We start from the raw sequence: 14,227 nt of genomic DNA, 5'->3' as shown, positions 1-14,227 counted from the left end.
TTCCCCTGTACTAGGTTTGGTTTCTTAAGTCCCAATTTCAACTCTAAATATTGTAATGTATTATTTTCCTGCTTAAGAAATTTCCTGGGTAAAAGGTTTTCCCATATAAAAAGTTCTGGATAAAAGAATACACAATGTATTATTATAATGATATTTTCCCACTTAATACGTTTTTTAAATATATAAATTGTTTATTTCTATATTTAAATCTTCACGTGTCGACCACGTGAGAAGCACAGTGAGGCATTTGCTGTTAAGTTCTCACGGTTCTGAATTACTTAGTGTATTGTTGCTGTGTCTTATTGTAATTGTGACCTTTTAATTAAGGTATGATGAAAGCCAAACTTATAATACTGTACTTGATTTATTTCTGTACATTACCATTAGTATTTTTGGTAATTCTTTAAGAAATATGGTTTAGTTTACAAAGTAATTTGCGGAAAATATTTTAGTGTGAATATTTTAGTGTACAAGTTGATGAGTGGAGGAAAAGGAAACTACATGTTTTGATCAAACAATATAGAAAGTGTGATATTTTTAATGATGATGAATTAGGATTCTTTTATAGCCAATTTCTTAATAAGACTTATGCATTCAAAGGACAGAATTGCCACGGTGGTAAGGCACATTATAGCCTTAGTTGCTGATGCATCAGTAAAATCAAAAACAAACCAACCAGCCATTGTGGTAAACTGAGAAAAGAAAGAATTACAGTGCTAGTGGGGTGAATGGCTCAGAAGGAAGCTTCCTGTAGACTAGCAGTAGTAGTAGTAGCAGCAGCAGAGGCATGTGATGCAAGAAAGCAAGCTTACGTAGCATCAGCTTAAAAAAAAAAAAAAAAAACCCTTCACACATCCATTCCCTCTAAATGCTTGTCCAATTCCCCTTTGAATTTATTTAAGCTATCAACTTCCACGACAGATGGAAGTTTGTTGCAGCGATCAACTACTTGCTGGCTAAATGCAAATTTCTGCACATCTATTTTATAATTGTCTTTCCTCAATTGAATTTATGCTCCCTCAAGTTAGTAATCTGAGCAAGAGGAAGAATCCCATCAGAATTGAGCCTACTCAACCCATACCTGGATCAGATTGCCTCGCAGGTGCCTAGTCTCCAGGCGCTGAAATTTGCAGGATTTAAGCCTTTCTTGGTAATAGGACCCCTTTGTTCCCATTATCATTTTTTTTGCCCTTATCTGTACTCGCTCAAGTAACTCTACATCCTTCCTGAAATGAGGCCTCCAGACCTGTTTGCAGTACTGAAAGCGTGGCTTGAAAATTGCCTTATACAAAGGGATAATCACTTCCTTTTCCCTACTAGCAAAATTCCTGTATATCATTGACAATGACCCATGACCTGTTCTGACAGCCTGTCTGCACTGCTAAGAAAATTTCATTAGCATTAGCATTAGTAGAGGCATATGATGCAAAAAAGCAAGCTTATGCAGCATCAGCCAAAAAAAAAAAAAAAAACACCTTCCACTTCACCCCTTCATTCGTTCGAAATACCTGTCCAGCTGAGCCTTAAATTTATTTAGGCTATCAACTTCAACAACAAGGGATGGAAGTCTGTTCCACCAACCAACTACCCGCTGGCTAAAGGCAAATTTCCGCACATCTATCCTACATCTGTCTTTCCTCAATTTAAATTTATGCCCTCTCAGGTGATTATTCTGAGCAAGAGGCAGTATCCCATCAGCATTGAGCATGCTAAAACCATTCAAGGCTTTGTATACCTCTATCAGATCACCTTGCTGGTGCCTAGTCTCCAGACACTGTAATTTGCAAAACTTAAGCCTTTCTTCATAAGAGCAACCCTTCGTTCCGTTCACTAACCTTGTTGCCCTTCTCTGTACTCTTCCAGTAGCTCTACATCCTTCTTGAAATGAGGCCTCCATATACAGTACTCCAGGCCTCCATATACAGTACTCCTGTATACAGTACTCCAGGTGTGGCCCGACCATTGCCTAATACAAGGGAATAATCACTTCCCTATCCCTGCTAGAAAAATTCCTGTATATCATTGATAAGACACCATGAGCTATTCTTGCAGCCTGTCTGCACTGATCAGAGAACTTCATATCTGCCTGCACAATTACCCCCACGTCCTTTTCATTCTCTATAACTGTCACCACAGAGTTGATACGTTGCTCTGGGGTTGGTGTTTCCCATATGTAGTACTTTACATTTGTCAATGTTAAACTTCATTTGCCACCTCTCAGCCCATCTGCTTAACCTTTCCAGATCCTGTTGCAGCAGCATAGCGTCAGTAGCGTCCTTAACGACCCTGCCAACCTTTGTATCGTCTGCAAACTTGGACATTAAGCTTGATATACCATCATCAATATTATTTATAAATACAGAAAACAACAATGGACCGGAACACTGAACGCTGAGGGGCTACACTAATAACATTAGTCCACGATGAGCAGTGTCCATTAATTACCACTCTCTGTCTTCTGCCACTAAACCATCCCTTTATCCATAGCAACAATTTGCCACCAATGCCACACTGCTCCAATTTGTGCAGCAGTCTTCCATGTGCAACAGTATCAAAAGCCTTTCTAAGATCAAAATATATAATATCAAAGTTATTCCCTGCATCCAATTCTTTTGTGACTACATCATAGTATCCAATCAAATTTGTCAGGCAAGACCTTCCATTAACAAAACCATGCTGTGTCTGAGCTATAACTGAATTCTTGTCAAGATGATCCTGCAGTGCTTTAACCAGTGCTTCCATTAATTTTCCTGGAACAGAAGTTAAACTCACAGGTCTATAATTACTTGTGTCAGCCTTTGATCCATCTTTGTGAATTTGGGTTACATTTGCACATCTCCAGTCTGTGGGTACCTTCCCTGAATCCAAGGGAGCTCTCATAATTATGGCTAATGGATTGCTTACTTCCTTTGCTGCCTCCTTTAATATAACTGGATAGATCCCCTCCACCCCAGGTGCCTTTCTTGTATTTATCTTCAACAATTTCTCCTCGACTTTACTCTCAATTATTACAAGATCATCTAGCTCACTGCCAGTGTTTACTTCATCTATGGCATTCCCCTTCCTGAATAACTCCTCATATGTGAATGTAGATGCAAAATATTGATTTAGTTTGTTACCTACCTGAGAAGGATCATCAACAGTTGAACCATCAATATCAAGTGGACCAATCTAATTCATCCCCTTCCTTCTAGAGTTTACACAAGTAAAGTACTCCTTGTTGTTTATCTTTGCATCCCTTGCCAAAGATTTCTAGTAATCTGCCTTTGCCTGCCTAACCTCCTTTGTAACCTGGTTACAGATCAACTTATATCTATCATAGGCTTCTGTGTCACATGTTAATTTTTTATGTATCCCATGCATTTTTCTTCTCTGCCATATGCCTCATTAGTTCATCTGACATCCATTTAGGGCCGAACCTTGAACAATATTTCTTAGTTGGTATGTAAAGCCTAGTAGCTTCCAAGATAAGTTCTTTGAATCCTTCCCATTTTGAGTTTGCTGTTGGTAACAGAATCAGCTGGTCCCACTGTATATAATTTAAATACTGTCTCAGACCACATAGTCGCCTTTACGAAAACAATAACCCTTCCCTTTACCCCTGATGGTAGTTACCTCCTTATAGTAAATCCCACTTCAGCACACTGTGATCATTGCCACCTAGTGGTTCCTGTATCTGCAGATTCCTAATGCATGAAGAATCACTACTGATAATCAAATCAAGAGTATTTCTCCCTCTAGTTGCCTCCCGAACATGCTGATTTAGAAAACAATCATCCGATAAATCCACAAAAGCTTTGCTAGTGTGTGAGTGACCAACCCACAAATTCCAGTCAATATCTGGGAAATTAAAATCCCCCATTATAAGACTCTCTGATTTACTGGCCCACTCTATTTCCCTGTACAGTTTCTTATTATACTCATCAGAGTCATTACACCTATTGCACACTCCTCCTCTCAAATTTGATCTCCCAATGCTTATGTCACACCAAACTGACTCGACACTGCACTGTCCAGCGATGTCGACTGGCTTCACTTCCTTGGATTTTATGTGTTTCTTAACTAATAGAATAACCCCTCCTCTCTTTCTATCCTTTCATTAGACATTGTACTCCCCAAATTCCAGTTCTGCATTCCTTATATCTGGGTGCACCACGTCTCTGATATCCCAACAATATCTGCCTTTGATGCTTTGAGCAATACCTCAAATTCATCAAATTTATTTACCAAACTCCTAGCATTGATGTACACGCAAGTATACATGCACCTCTTCTTTTTCTTGGCTACCCTAACACAACCTATGTGTTTACTTGTACCTCAATGACTCCCAGCATTCTCTGAAATATCCTGAATCTTATTTTCCAAGCTGCTGCTCATTCCATTAGAGGCAGTGCAAGAATCACTTTCACCTCTGCCAGTGGCTACTGTTAATCTATTAGTTGTTAATCTATTAACTACCTAACACTGCCTCGACAGCATCAGCAAACATTCTTGCACCCTTTCTATTTAAGTGTATCCCATCCCTGTAGAATCAGTCTCTCCTGTTAACAAGTACATACCAGGCTGAAAAAAATTCTACCCCTTGAGCCTTACACCATCCTTTCAGGGCCGAATTGATCGACAGGGCTCTCATCATATACTCCCTCCTATCGTGTCTGGGCAAAAATGCAGACACCTTCAAATTCAACCCTAATTCACGGCTTTTTTTCAACAGTGACCTGTACTTGTTAAGTAATTCCGCCGGTCTCCTACTCTTAATATCTGACTTCAGAATTACTCCCAGGTCTTTTTCATTTTCTACCACCCTAAGTGTTAATTTTATTCCACTCTAACAACTACCAATTACTTGTGATACAAAAATGCAAGAAAGTACTCTGTTTCAAGAATGTGAAAACACATCCATGTAAATATGAGAACAGCGTGAATGACCTGTGGTCTTTTTGATGAGTATTTAAGAGCTCTAGATTCAAAGATGGCAGGAGAGAATAGAAAAATTCTTTTATTTGTCGATAACTGCCCTGCTTATCCGAAAAACAGCGAGCACTTAGACATTGTCCCTGTGGAGTTCTTCCCAAGGGATTCCACTTCAGTTGTGGAACCAATGGATCAGGAGTGATGAAAGTTTTAAAGATGCATTTTCATAAGTATTTTGTACATGAATTGCTTACCCTTGTAAACAATGGAAAAACTGAAAAGTTCAAAATTTTCTTTGTTAGATGCAATGTATTATTTAGAAGCATCATGGGATACACTGAGCCCTACTATTATAATTAATTCCTTTAAAAAGGCTAGGTTCTATCATGATATAGAAAAAAATATGTTGAAAGTGATGAACAGAAAGGGATTCCTTTTGACGAGTGGCATTTCCTACAGAGTAGTTTTGGATTTACAGTAAATTTTTATGATTATGTTGATGTAAACAATGACATTATCACATGTGAATTGCAAAGTATTAAAGAAATTTGCAATGAAGGTCAAAACATGACTGATAGTGAGTCTGAACAAGATGAGCCTGCTGTACCAACATTCCGAGATGCAATGATTGGCTTCTCTTCACTGCAGCAATTCATTCGTAGAGTACCTGATGTTCCTGAGTCAGTGTTGAAATGTGTTAGGGAAATTGATTTATTCTGTATGAAGCTCTCCCCAAAACACTTGATGCAGTCTTCTCTGGATAACTACTTGAAAAAAATTATATATATATATATATTTTTTTTTTTAACTGCTCGTTATTATTGTAATTGATTTTTATCACTCTCATTACCTTTCTTCTCATGGCATCCTTGTTATAATTTTGAAATCTTATTAAATCGTGACTAATAAATATTGTTTTGCATTAAATGACAATTTTTATTCTTGATAGTTTCCTACAATTCATATGATCATTCACATGTAAGGTATCTTTTCATTTTTATTTGTGTAGTTAATATTTCATACCCTTAAGTCATTTTCCCTTCTAAGAAGTTCTCCCACATAAGAAGGTGTAAACCTCCCGTCCCTTGGAAAACTTCTTATTAGGGTTCTAATGTGTAACATTTGCAGAAAATTACCCATTGAGTTTTTCAGAATTGGCTAGGCTATTCAAATATTTTCCCCTCAATTATATAATTTCACAAAAGTTTCTTAAATTTTTTGTTTTAAGTAAAGACCACATGGTAAGAGGACAGATGAATAAGGAAGGTTGTAAGATAGTGTTTGGAAAGGTATTTAGAAATTATTAAGTGATGAGAAGTAGTATTGTAATGGTTTGATATGATTTTTCCGTGACTACAGATCAAGGAAAATTTTTTCACGATGTCACTTTCTTCTTTCAAGTTTTAGAATTTCTAAGTATGTACACTTATGAACACAATAACCTATTGGTAAATATTTGTAATGAATTATGCCTTTATAGCAAAAAAATAATTAAAGCTTAATTATCTTTAGACCTGTCAATTCTTCCCCCACCCCCTCCCAGATTCATCTTGTCACTTTTTTTTTTTTGTAATTTTAACTAATTTCCATCTATCTTCTATAAAAAGTTTATTAATATATAATCATTTTGTGTTTATTATATCAAATATGATGGCTTGGTAACTCCTATATCAGAAAGAAATGCAGTCAACCTGACTGCATTGCTTTTTGACAATAGCAAAAATTAATACTTCTAACACAGTAGATGAATTTGTCAATTGTTGACATAATTCCACCCATATATTGCATCATATTCAGTGACACAATGTGAGAGAAACAGTGCGTCATCGTCATCAATATCACACATCAATCTTTGAAGAATTTTTGCCATCAGATGTCCTTATTTTGATGAAGCTTTTTCTTTTGATTCAACAACAATTTCTTCTGTCTTTTAGGGCTATACTAGAGGAGTGATTAAAGCATGGCCTGGTTTTAAAGGAAGCAGAGGGAAAGGCAGGCAAACTGGACAGGGGGCTTCCAATGCTGTCTTGGAAGACGTTATACATAATATAGACAAACATAATATAGAACTGTCCTGTTTTTAACCTATTTCAGTTTGCTGGATTAATCCACTGTTGTTGTTTTCTCTCTCTGCTTGCAATCAACTGCATACATAAATGTGCAATACATCCAACTTGAGCAACCCACTTTGAAACTGAGAATAGAAAAGGTAAGTTTTCTATTCTTAAAAGGTAAAATGCAACACAGCGGCAACCCCCAAGGCAGAATGAGCTGTCCCAGAGTCACCAACAACTAGTAGTTGTTGGTGACTCTATTGTTAGGGAAATTGGGAACATGCTATGTAAAAAGGATAGGTGGAACAGGACCAGGGTATGTCTGCCGGGGCAAGAGTTGAAGATGTTGTAGAGCAGATATCATCTTTTAAGGGCACAAAGGGTGATATTGTTGTACGTGTTGGCACTAATGATATTAAGAGTAGGAGACCGGCAGAACTACTTAACAAGTACAGGTCACTGTTGAAAAAAAAGCTGTGAATTAGGGTTGAATTTGAAAGTGTCTGCAATTATGCCCAGACATGATAGGAGGGAGTGTATGATGAGAGCCTAGTTGATCAATTCGGCCCTGGAAAGATTGTGCAAGGCTCAAGGGGTAGAATTTTTTCCCGCCTGGTCTGTACTTGTTAACAGGAGAGACTGCTTCTACAGGGATGGGATACACTTGAATAGGAAATGGTGCAAGAATATTTCCTAATGCTATTGAGGCAGTTGTTAGGCGGGTCGGAAAACTGCTAGCTTGGGCGATACAAGGACTAATAGATTAACAGTTACAGTAGCCACAGGCAGGGGTGAAAGTGATTCTTGCACTGCTTCTATTGGAATGAGCAATGGAAAACAAGATGTAGGGTATTTCAGAGACTGCTGGGAGTCATTGCAGTACAAGTAAACACATGGGTTGTGTTAGGGTAGTTAAGAATAGGAACAGGTGCATGTATACTTGCATTTACACCAATGCTAGGAGTTTGGTAAATAAATTAGATGAATTTGAGGTATTGTTCACAACATCAAAAGCAGATATTGTTGGGATATCAGAGATGTGGTATCACACAGATATAAGGAATGCAGAAATGGAATTTGGAGAGTATAAGGCGCCTCCGTAGCCAGGTGGGCAGTAGCAGCAGTAGGAAGCACTCTTCTTGATCAGACCGTGGATTGAATCCGTGACCACCAAATACGGAGGATGCAGAAAGGTCAGGAAATGACCACCGTATATCCCCGGAGCAATATGGTCTTAGTTGCTAATGCTCCTAAAAACCAAATAACGACAACAACAATGTGTACAGGAAGGATAGACAAGATAGGAAGGGAGGAGGGGGTTATACTATTAGTTAAGAAACACACAAAATCCATGGAAGTGAAGCCATTCAACATCGCTGGACAGCGTAGTGTCGAGTCAGTTTGGTGTGACATAAGCATTGAGAGATCAAAATTGAGAGTAGGAGTGTGTTATAGGCCTAATGACTCTGATGAGTATAATAAGGAACTGTACAGGGAAATAGAGTGGGCCAGTAAATCAGAAATCAGAGAGTCGTATAATGGGGGATTTTAATTTCCCAGGTATTGACTGAAATTTGTGGGTTGGTCACTCACACACTAGCAAGGCTTTTGTGGATTTATTGGATGATTGTGTTCTATATCAGCATGTTCGGGAGGCAACTAGAGGGATTAGTACTCTTGATCTGATTATCAGTAGTGATTCTTTATGCATTAATAATCTGCAGATAAAGGAACCACTAAGTGGCAGTGATCAGTGTGCTGAAGTGGGATTTACTCAAAGAGTTAACTACCATCAGGGGTAAAGGGAAGGGTTTTTACTTTCTTAAAGGTTACTACAGTGGTCCGAGACAGTATTTCAATTCTGTACGGTGGGATCAACTGATGATGTTACCAACAGCAAATTCAAAATGGGAAGCATTCAAAGAATTTATGTTGGAAGCTACTAGGGTTTACATACCAACTAAGAAATATTTGATACTGTTGCACATGGAAGACTGCTGCACAAATTGGAGCAGTGTGGCATTGGAGGAAAATTGCTGCTGTGGATAAAGGGATGGTTGAGTGGGAGAAGACAGAGTGGTAACCAATGGACACTGCTCATCATGGACTAATGTTATTAGTGGAGTCCCCCAGGGTTCAGTATTGGGTCCATTGTTGTTTTCTGTATTTATAAATGATATTGATGATGGTATATCAAGCATAATATCCAAGTTTGCAGATGATACGAAGGTTGGCAGGTTTGTTAAGGACACTAATGACAGTACGCTGCTGCAACAGGATCTAGAAAAGTAGAGCAGATGGGTGGAGATGTTGCAAATGAAGTTTAACATTGACAAATGTAAAGTACTACATATGGGAAGCAGCAACCCCAGAGTGATGTATCAACTCTGTGGCACTACACTGACAGTGGTAAAGAACGACAAGGACCTGGGGGGTAATTGTGCAGGCAGACATGAAGTTTTTTGAGCAGTGCAGACGGTCTGCAAGAGTAGCTCATAGTGTCTTGTCAATGATATACAGGAATTTTTCTAGCAGGGTTAAGGAAGTGATTATCCTGTTATATAAGGCAATGGTCAGGCCACACCTTGAGTACTGTATACAGGTCTGGAAGCCTCATTTTAAGTAGGACGTAGAGCTGTTGGAACAAGTACAGAGAAGGGCAACAAGATTATTGAATGGAACAAACAGTTGCTTTTACGAAGAAAGGCTTAAATTTTGCAAATTACTGTGTCTGGAGACTAGGGACCTGCGAGGTGATCTGATTGAGGTGTATAAAGCCTGGAATGGTTTGAGCATGCTCAATGCTGATGGAATTCTTCCTCTTGCTCAGAAAAATCATTTGAAAGGGCATAAATTCAAATTGAGGAAAGACAGATGTAGGATAGATGTGCCGAAATTTGCCTTTAGCCAGCGGGTAGTTGTTTGGTGGAACAGACTTCCATCCCTTGTTGTGGAAGTTGATAGCCTAAATAAATTTAAAGCTCAGCTGGACAGGTATTTCAAACGAATGAAGGGGTGAAGTGGAATTTGTTTTTTTTTTTTGTTTTTTTTTTTTTTGATGATGCTGCATAAGCTTGCTTTCTTGCATCATATGCCTCTACTAATGCTAATGTTTCTGGGTGGTATCCAATGAAATGTTTGAAATGCCCCTTCTAGTTTGAAATGATCTGATGTTAGCAAAGCTACGTGTCGTTTGCTGTGTTGGAGGGGTTTACAACTTCAGCTGATGCTGGCGTTTTAAGTGCCCATTTAGTATAGCCTTTAGACAAAATTTTTTAGAATTTTGTTCAAGAGAGTTACTTGCTAAAAACTACAATATATATTTACCCCGAGCACAGATAAAGAATAAATATTTGCACAGTCAAAACAAGTTACTTAATTCATTTCAGGTGCTTTAGCAAATAGTAATAAAATTTGTTACAAATATCACTGAAATATTCTAAGTAAGCATTGAATTTTGAAATGGATATGTGTTCCAAATTCAATGTAACGTTTCTGTAGACAGTAAACTGGGAAGGGAATGCTATCAAATCTAAATTTAACTTAGAACTGTCCCATAAGCCAACAGAATAGATTTTGAAATTTTGGTGGCATTTGCATTTCTCATTCTTCAGTTTCATTTTCTGCCTGCACCAAAGCTTGCAACAATTGTAAAGCGGTTATTAATCAGTCCAAACTATCTTTTGAACAAACTAAGATTAGAAAACTTGCTTCTTGGCATAATGGTAGCCGAGAATTCTGGTCTCTTACCAAAGCTACTCGCCTCAACTTTTGCCCATTTATGCTCCCACCTCTGTCAAAAACAGATGGTTCTGTTGTCACTTCATCCAAGGATAAATCTGACTTGCTAGCATTCCATTTTTCTTCCAATTCATGTATTAATGATCTTGGTAAAACACCTCCCACCATTCCCGACACACTCCATTCAATGCCTCCTGTGATCATCCGTCAAAAGGATGTCAGAAAGATTTTGACGAAGAATCTTGATGCTAAGAAAGCTCCAGGTCCTGATGGTTATTTCTCCACTTGTTCTCAAAACCTGTTCTCCTGAACTTACCCCTCTTCTTTGCCGCCTTTTTTCACTGTCTTATTCCAAAGGTGTTTTTCCTTCTGCTTGGAAATTTGCTCATATCAAACCAGTTCCTAAAAAGGATGACAAATCCCTCCCATCCAATTATCGTCCCATTGCAATCACTTCTACTCTTTCTAAAATAATGGAGAAATCAATTAACCGCCAACTCTTAAACTACCTATAAACCTTCCATCTGATCAACGATCACCAGTTTGGATTCCCTCACTGTCGATCCACTGGTGATATTCTGGATAATGTTACCCATTTATGGACAAATTCAATGGAAAAGTTCGGTGAAACACAAGCAGTTGCTCTTGACATCTCAAAGGCTTTTGATCGTGTTTGGCATAAAGGTCTTCTAAAGAAGCTTCCATCTTATGGTTTTCCAACTGTTTTTTGTAATTGGTTATCCAGTTTTCTCTCTGATCGCTCTCTGTCTTCTAACTTCTCCACTAATGCTGGTGTCTCCAAGGTTCAGTTTTTTCCCCCACTCTTTTCCTCTTGTATATTAATGACTTTCTTCCATTGATTTGAAATCCTATCCATAGCTTTGCTGATTATAGCACATTGCATTCCACTTTCCATTTTGAGAAACCTTGCCGTGCTCAATCAGCTTCAACTTCTCGAATATCTGCTACCAATTCCTTAAATGCCGATCTCCAGGTAATTTTCCAGTGGGGCAAAGACAACTTAGTTGATTTCAATCCTTCTAAAACTCAGTCTTGTCTTATATCTCACAAAAAGTATTCTTCTGCTCCTTTGCTTATCTTTGGTGACACTCCGATTTCTAGGCAAAAAAAAAGATATATATTCCTTTGGGGATTACCCTGACTTCTAATCTCTCTTGGCACAAGCACATTACAAATATTGCTTCCTCTGCATGTTAAAAACTTGGTTTACTCTTTCACTCTCGGCATTACTTTTCTGCCAGACTGTTCACTCTGTACAAATCTGCCTTACCATGGAATATTGTTCCCGCATCTGGGGCGATGCCCCCAAAACCTCTCTCTCTTCTAGATTCCATTCAGAAGAGGGCAGTTAGGTTTATTAATGACTCTTCTCTAACATAGTCTTTCCACTCACTGTCTCATAGATGTACTGTTTCTGCTGCATGCCTTTTCTACAGATATGTCCACATGCACTGTTCTTCTGAATTAGCTTCTATAATTCCCGCTCTCCCTTTCAAAACAGTCCAAATATGTGCCGCCACCAGCCAACATCCATTTATTGTCCAACTTCAAACTCATAGAACCAAATTTTCATCTTTCTCCTTTATTCATTCAAGGTTGTTTTCTGGAACAATCTTCCTTTATACGTGTTTCCTGAAAATTACTGTCTACAGAAGTTCAAGACTAATGACAACAAATATCTTCTTTCATCTTCTCAACCTCCAACCAAAGCTTGGTACTAAGCACTATAGGTTCTAATACCTCTCTTGTTTGGGGTTTTGATAAAAAAAAAAAAAAAAAAAAAAAAAAAAGTTATCACCGCATAATTGACTCAGCCAGATTGATCAGACTAGATCTCCCCCTAATGAACCCATCCTGTGATTGAAGTATTTTGATAGCTGACATTTGGCCTGAAGTGGAAATGAATATGGAATTGAGAAACATAGAAACTTTTTTAATTTGGTTATTGGGACTGATTAGGGAAAACAGGGATTTCTTAAAACTTGCTTTATTTTCTTTGTAGAGGGTGCACAAGATGTTGACACATTAAAATATTTTGTGAGAAAGTCATTATTTATACATTAATTTTTACAAAATTGACAAATTTTCATGTACAGTTTTTGAAAAACATTTAGTTTTTGTTTTTTAAATATAACTCCCATATACAAAAGATATTATTAGACTTGGAATTTCTGTAGATTGAATGTGATTTAAGGAAATACATGTGAAGGGAGGCAGTTCCAGAAAACCGAAGTTGAATAGATAAAAGAGAAAGAAGAAAAGTTGGTTCTCTGAGTGTGAAGTCAGACAGTAAGAGGATGTTGACTGGTCACATCACATTTTCACACTTGTTTTGGGGAGGGGGGAGATAGAGAGAGAATTATAGAAGCTAATTTGGAAGACCAGTGTCTATGGAAATATCTGTAAAAAAGACATGCAGCAGTAACAGAGCATTTATGAAACAGTCTCATAAATGTCCTAACAATCTAACCATAACCCATAGAGAAGCAGTCATTATTTATACATTAAAAAAAAAAAAAAAAAAAGTTGGAAGGCCATGAGATGGTAACTTGTTTAGAAGACCTTTATGCCAAACATGATCAAAACTTTTGTAATGTCAAGAGCCATCTGCCTGAGTTTCAACAAACTTTTCCATTGAATTTGTCCATAGATGGTTAACTTAAGTCAGTGCATCAACATTGATGGAAGCTATATTGGTTCTCGTTGATCAGGTAGAAGGCTTCAAGATAGTTTAGGAATTGGTGTTGAATGGATTTCTCCATTATTTTATAAAGAGTGGCAGTGAGGGCAGTGGTGTGATGATTAATGGTTAGAAGGGATTTGGTACTCTTTTTAGGAACTGGTTCAATATGAGCTTATTTCCAAGCAGAAGGAAAAAACACTAGTGGAATGAGAAAGTGTAAAGAGGCAATATGGAATGGAAGGAAGCTTAGGAGCACAGGTGTTGAGAACAAGTGGAGAAATACCACCAGAATGTGGAGTTTGATATAAAGTTTGTGAAAATTCTTCTGACATTCTTTTGAAGAAAGACTACAGGAGTCAGGACTCGTGGAGCATACTGGAAATGGCAGGAGTTGGCTTACCAAGGTCATTAGTACGAGATTAAGAACAAAAGGATGATGCTAGCAAGTCAGTTTTATCTTTAGTTGAGGTAGCTATAAAACCATCAGGTTCTATAGCTACCTCAGCTATAGATAAAGATTTAACAGGTGGGAGTATAGATCAGCAAAAGTTCCAGCCAATAGCTTTGGAAGGAGATTAGAATGCTTGTCTACCATTTGAATAAGAAGCAAATTTTCTATTCTTAGCCTGTTCAAAATCTAGTTTGGACTGATTAATAACTGCTTAACAATTGTTGTGAGCTTTAATGTAGCCAGAATATGAACTAGGGATTTGGAATCAAGCCAGTTGCAATATGCAGCTTTCTTACCTTGAACAGCCATAACACATTTATCAGAAGACCAGAGTTTAGATAAAAGATTATAGTTTAAGGTGGG

The 14,227-nt window shown here is 37.8% G+C and overlaps 1 protein-coding gene across 3 annotated transcripts in view; it reads left to right on the top strand.

The window, feature by feature from the left end:
• LOC150088195 (ankyrin repeat domain-containing protein 17-like) overlaps nt 1-14,227 on the top strand; it is a 1,023,061-nt gene that overhangs the window by 368,224 nt on the left and 640,610 nt on the right. The gene's annotated exons all lie outside the window — the stretch shown is intronic.

The sequence above is a fragment of the Mastigoproctus giganteus genome, chromosome 3 (assembly GCF_048544385.1).
Source record: "Mastigoproctus giganteus isolate SK-2022 chromosome 3, ASM4854438v1, whole genome shotgun sequence".
Classification (NCBI taxonomy): Eukaryota; Metazoa; Arthropoda; class Arachnida; order Uropygi; family Thelyphonidae; genus Mastigoproctus; species Mastigoproctus giganteus.
The sequence above is the reverse complement of the archived record's forward strand: the minus strand, read 5'-3'. Positions and strand labels throughout refer to the sequence as shown.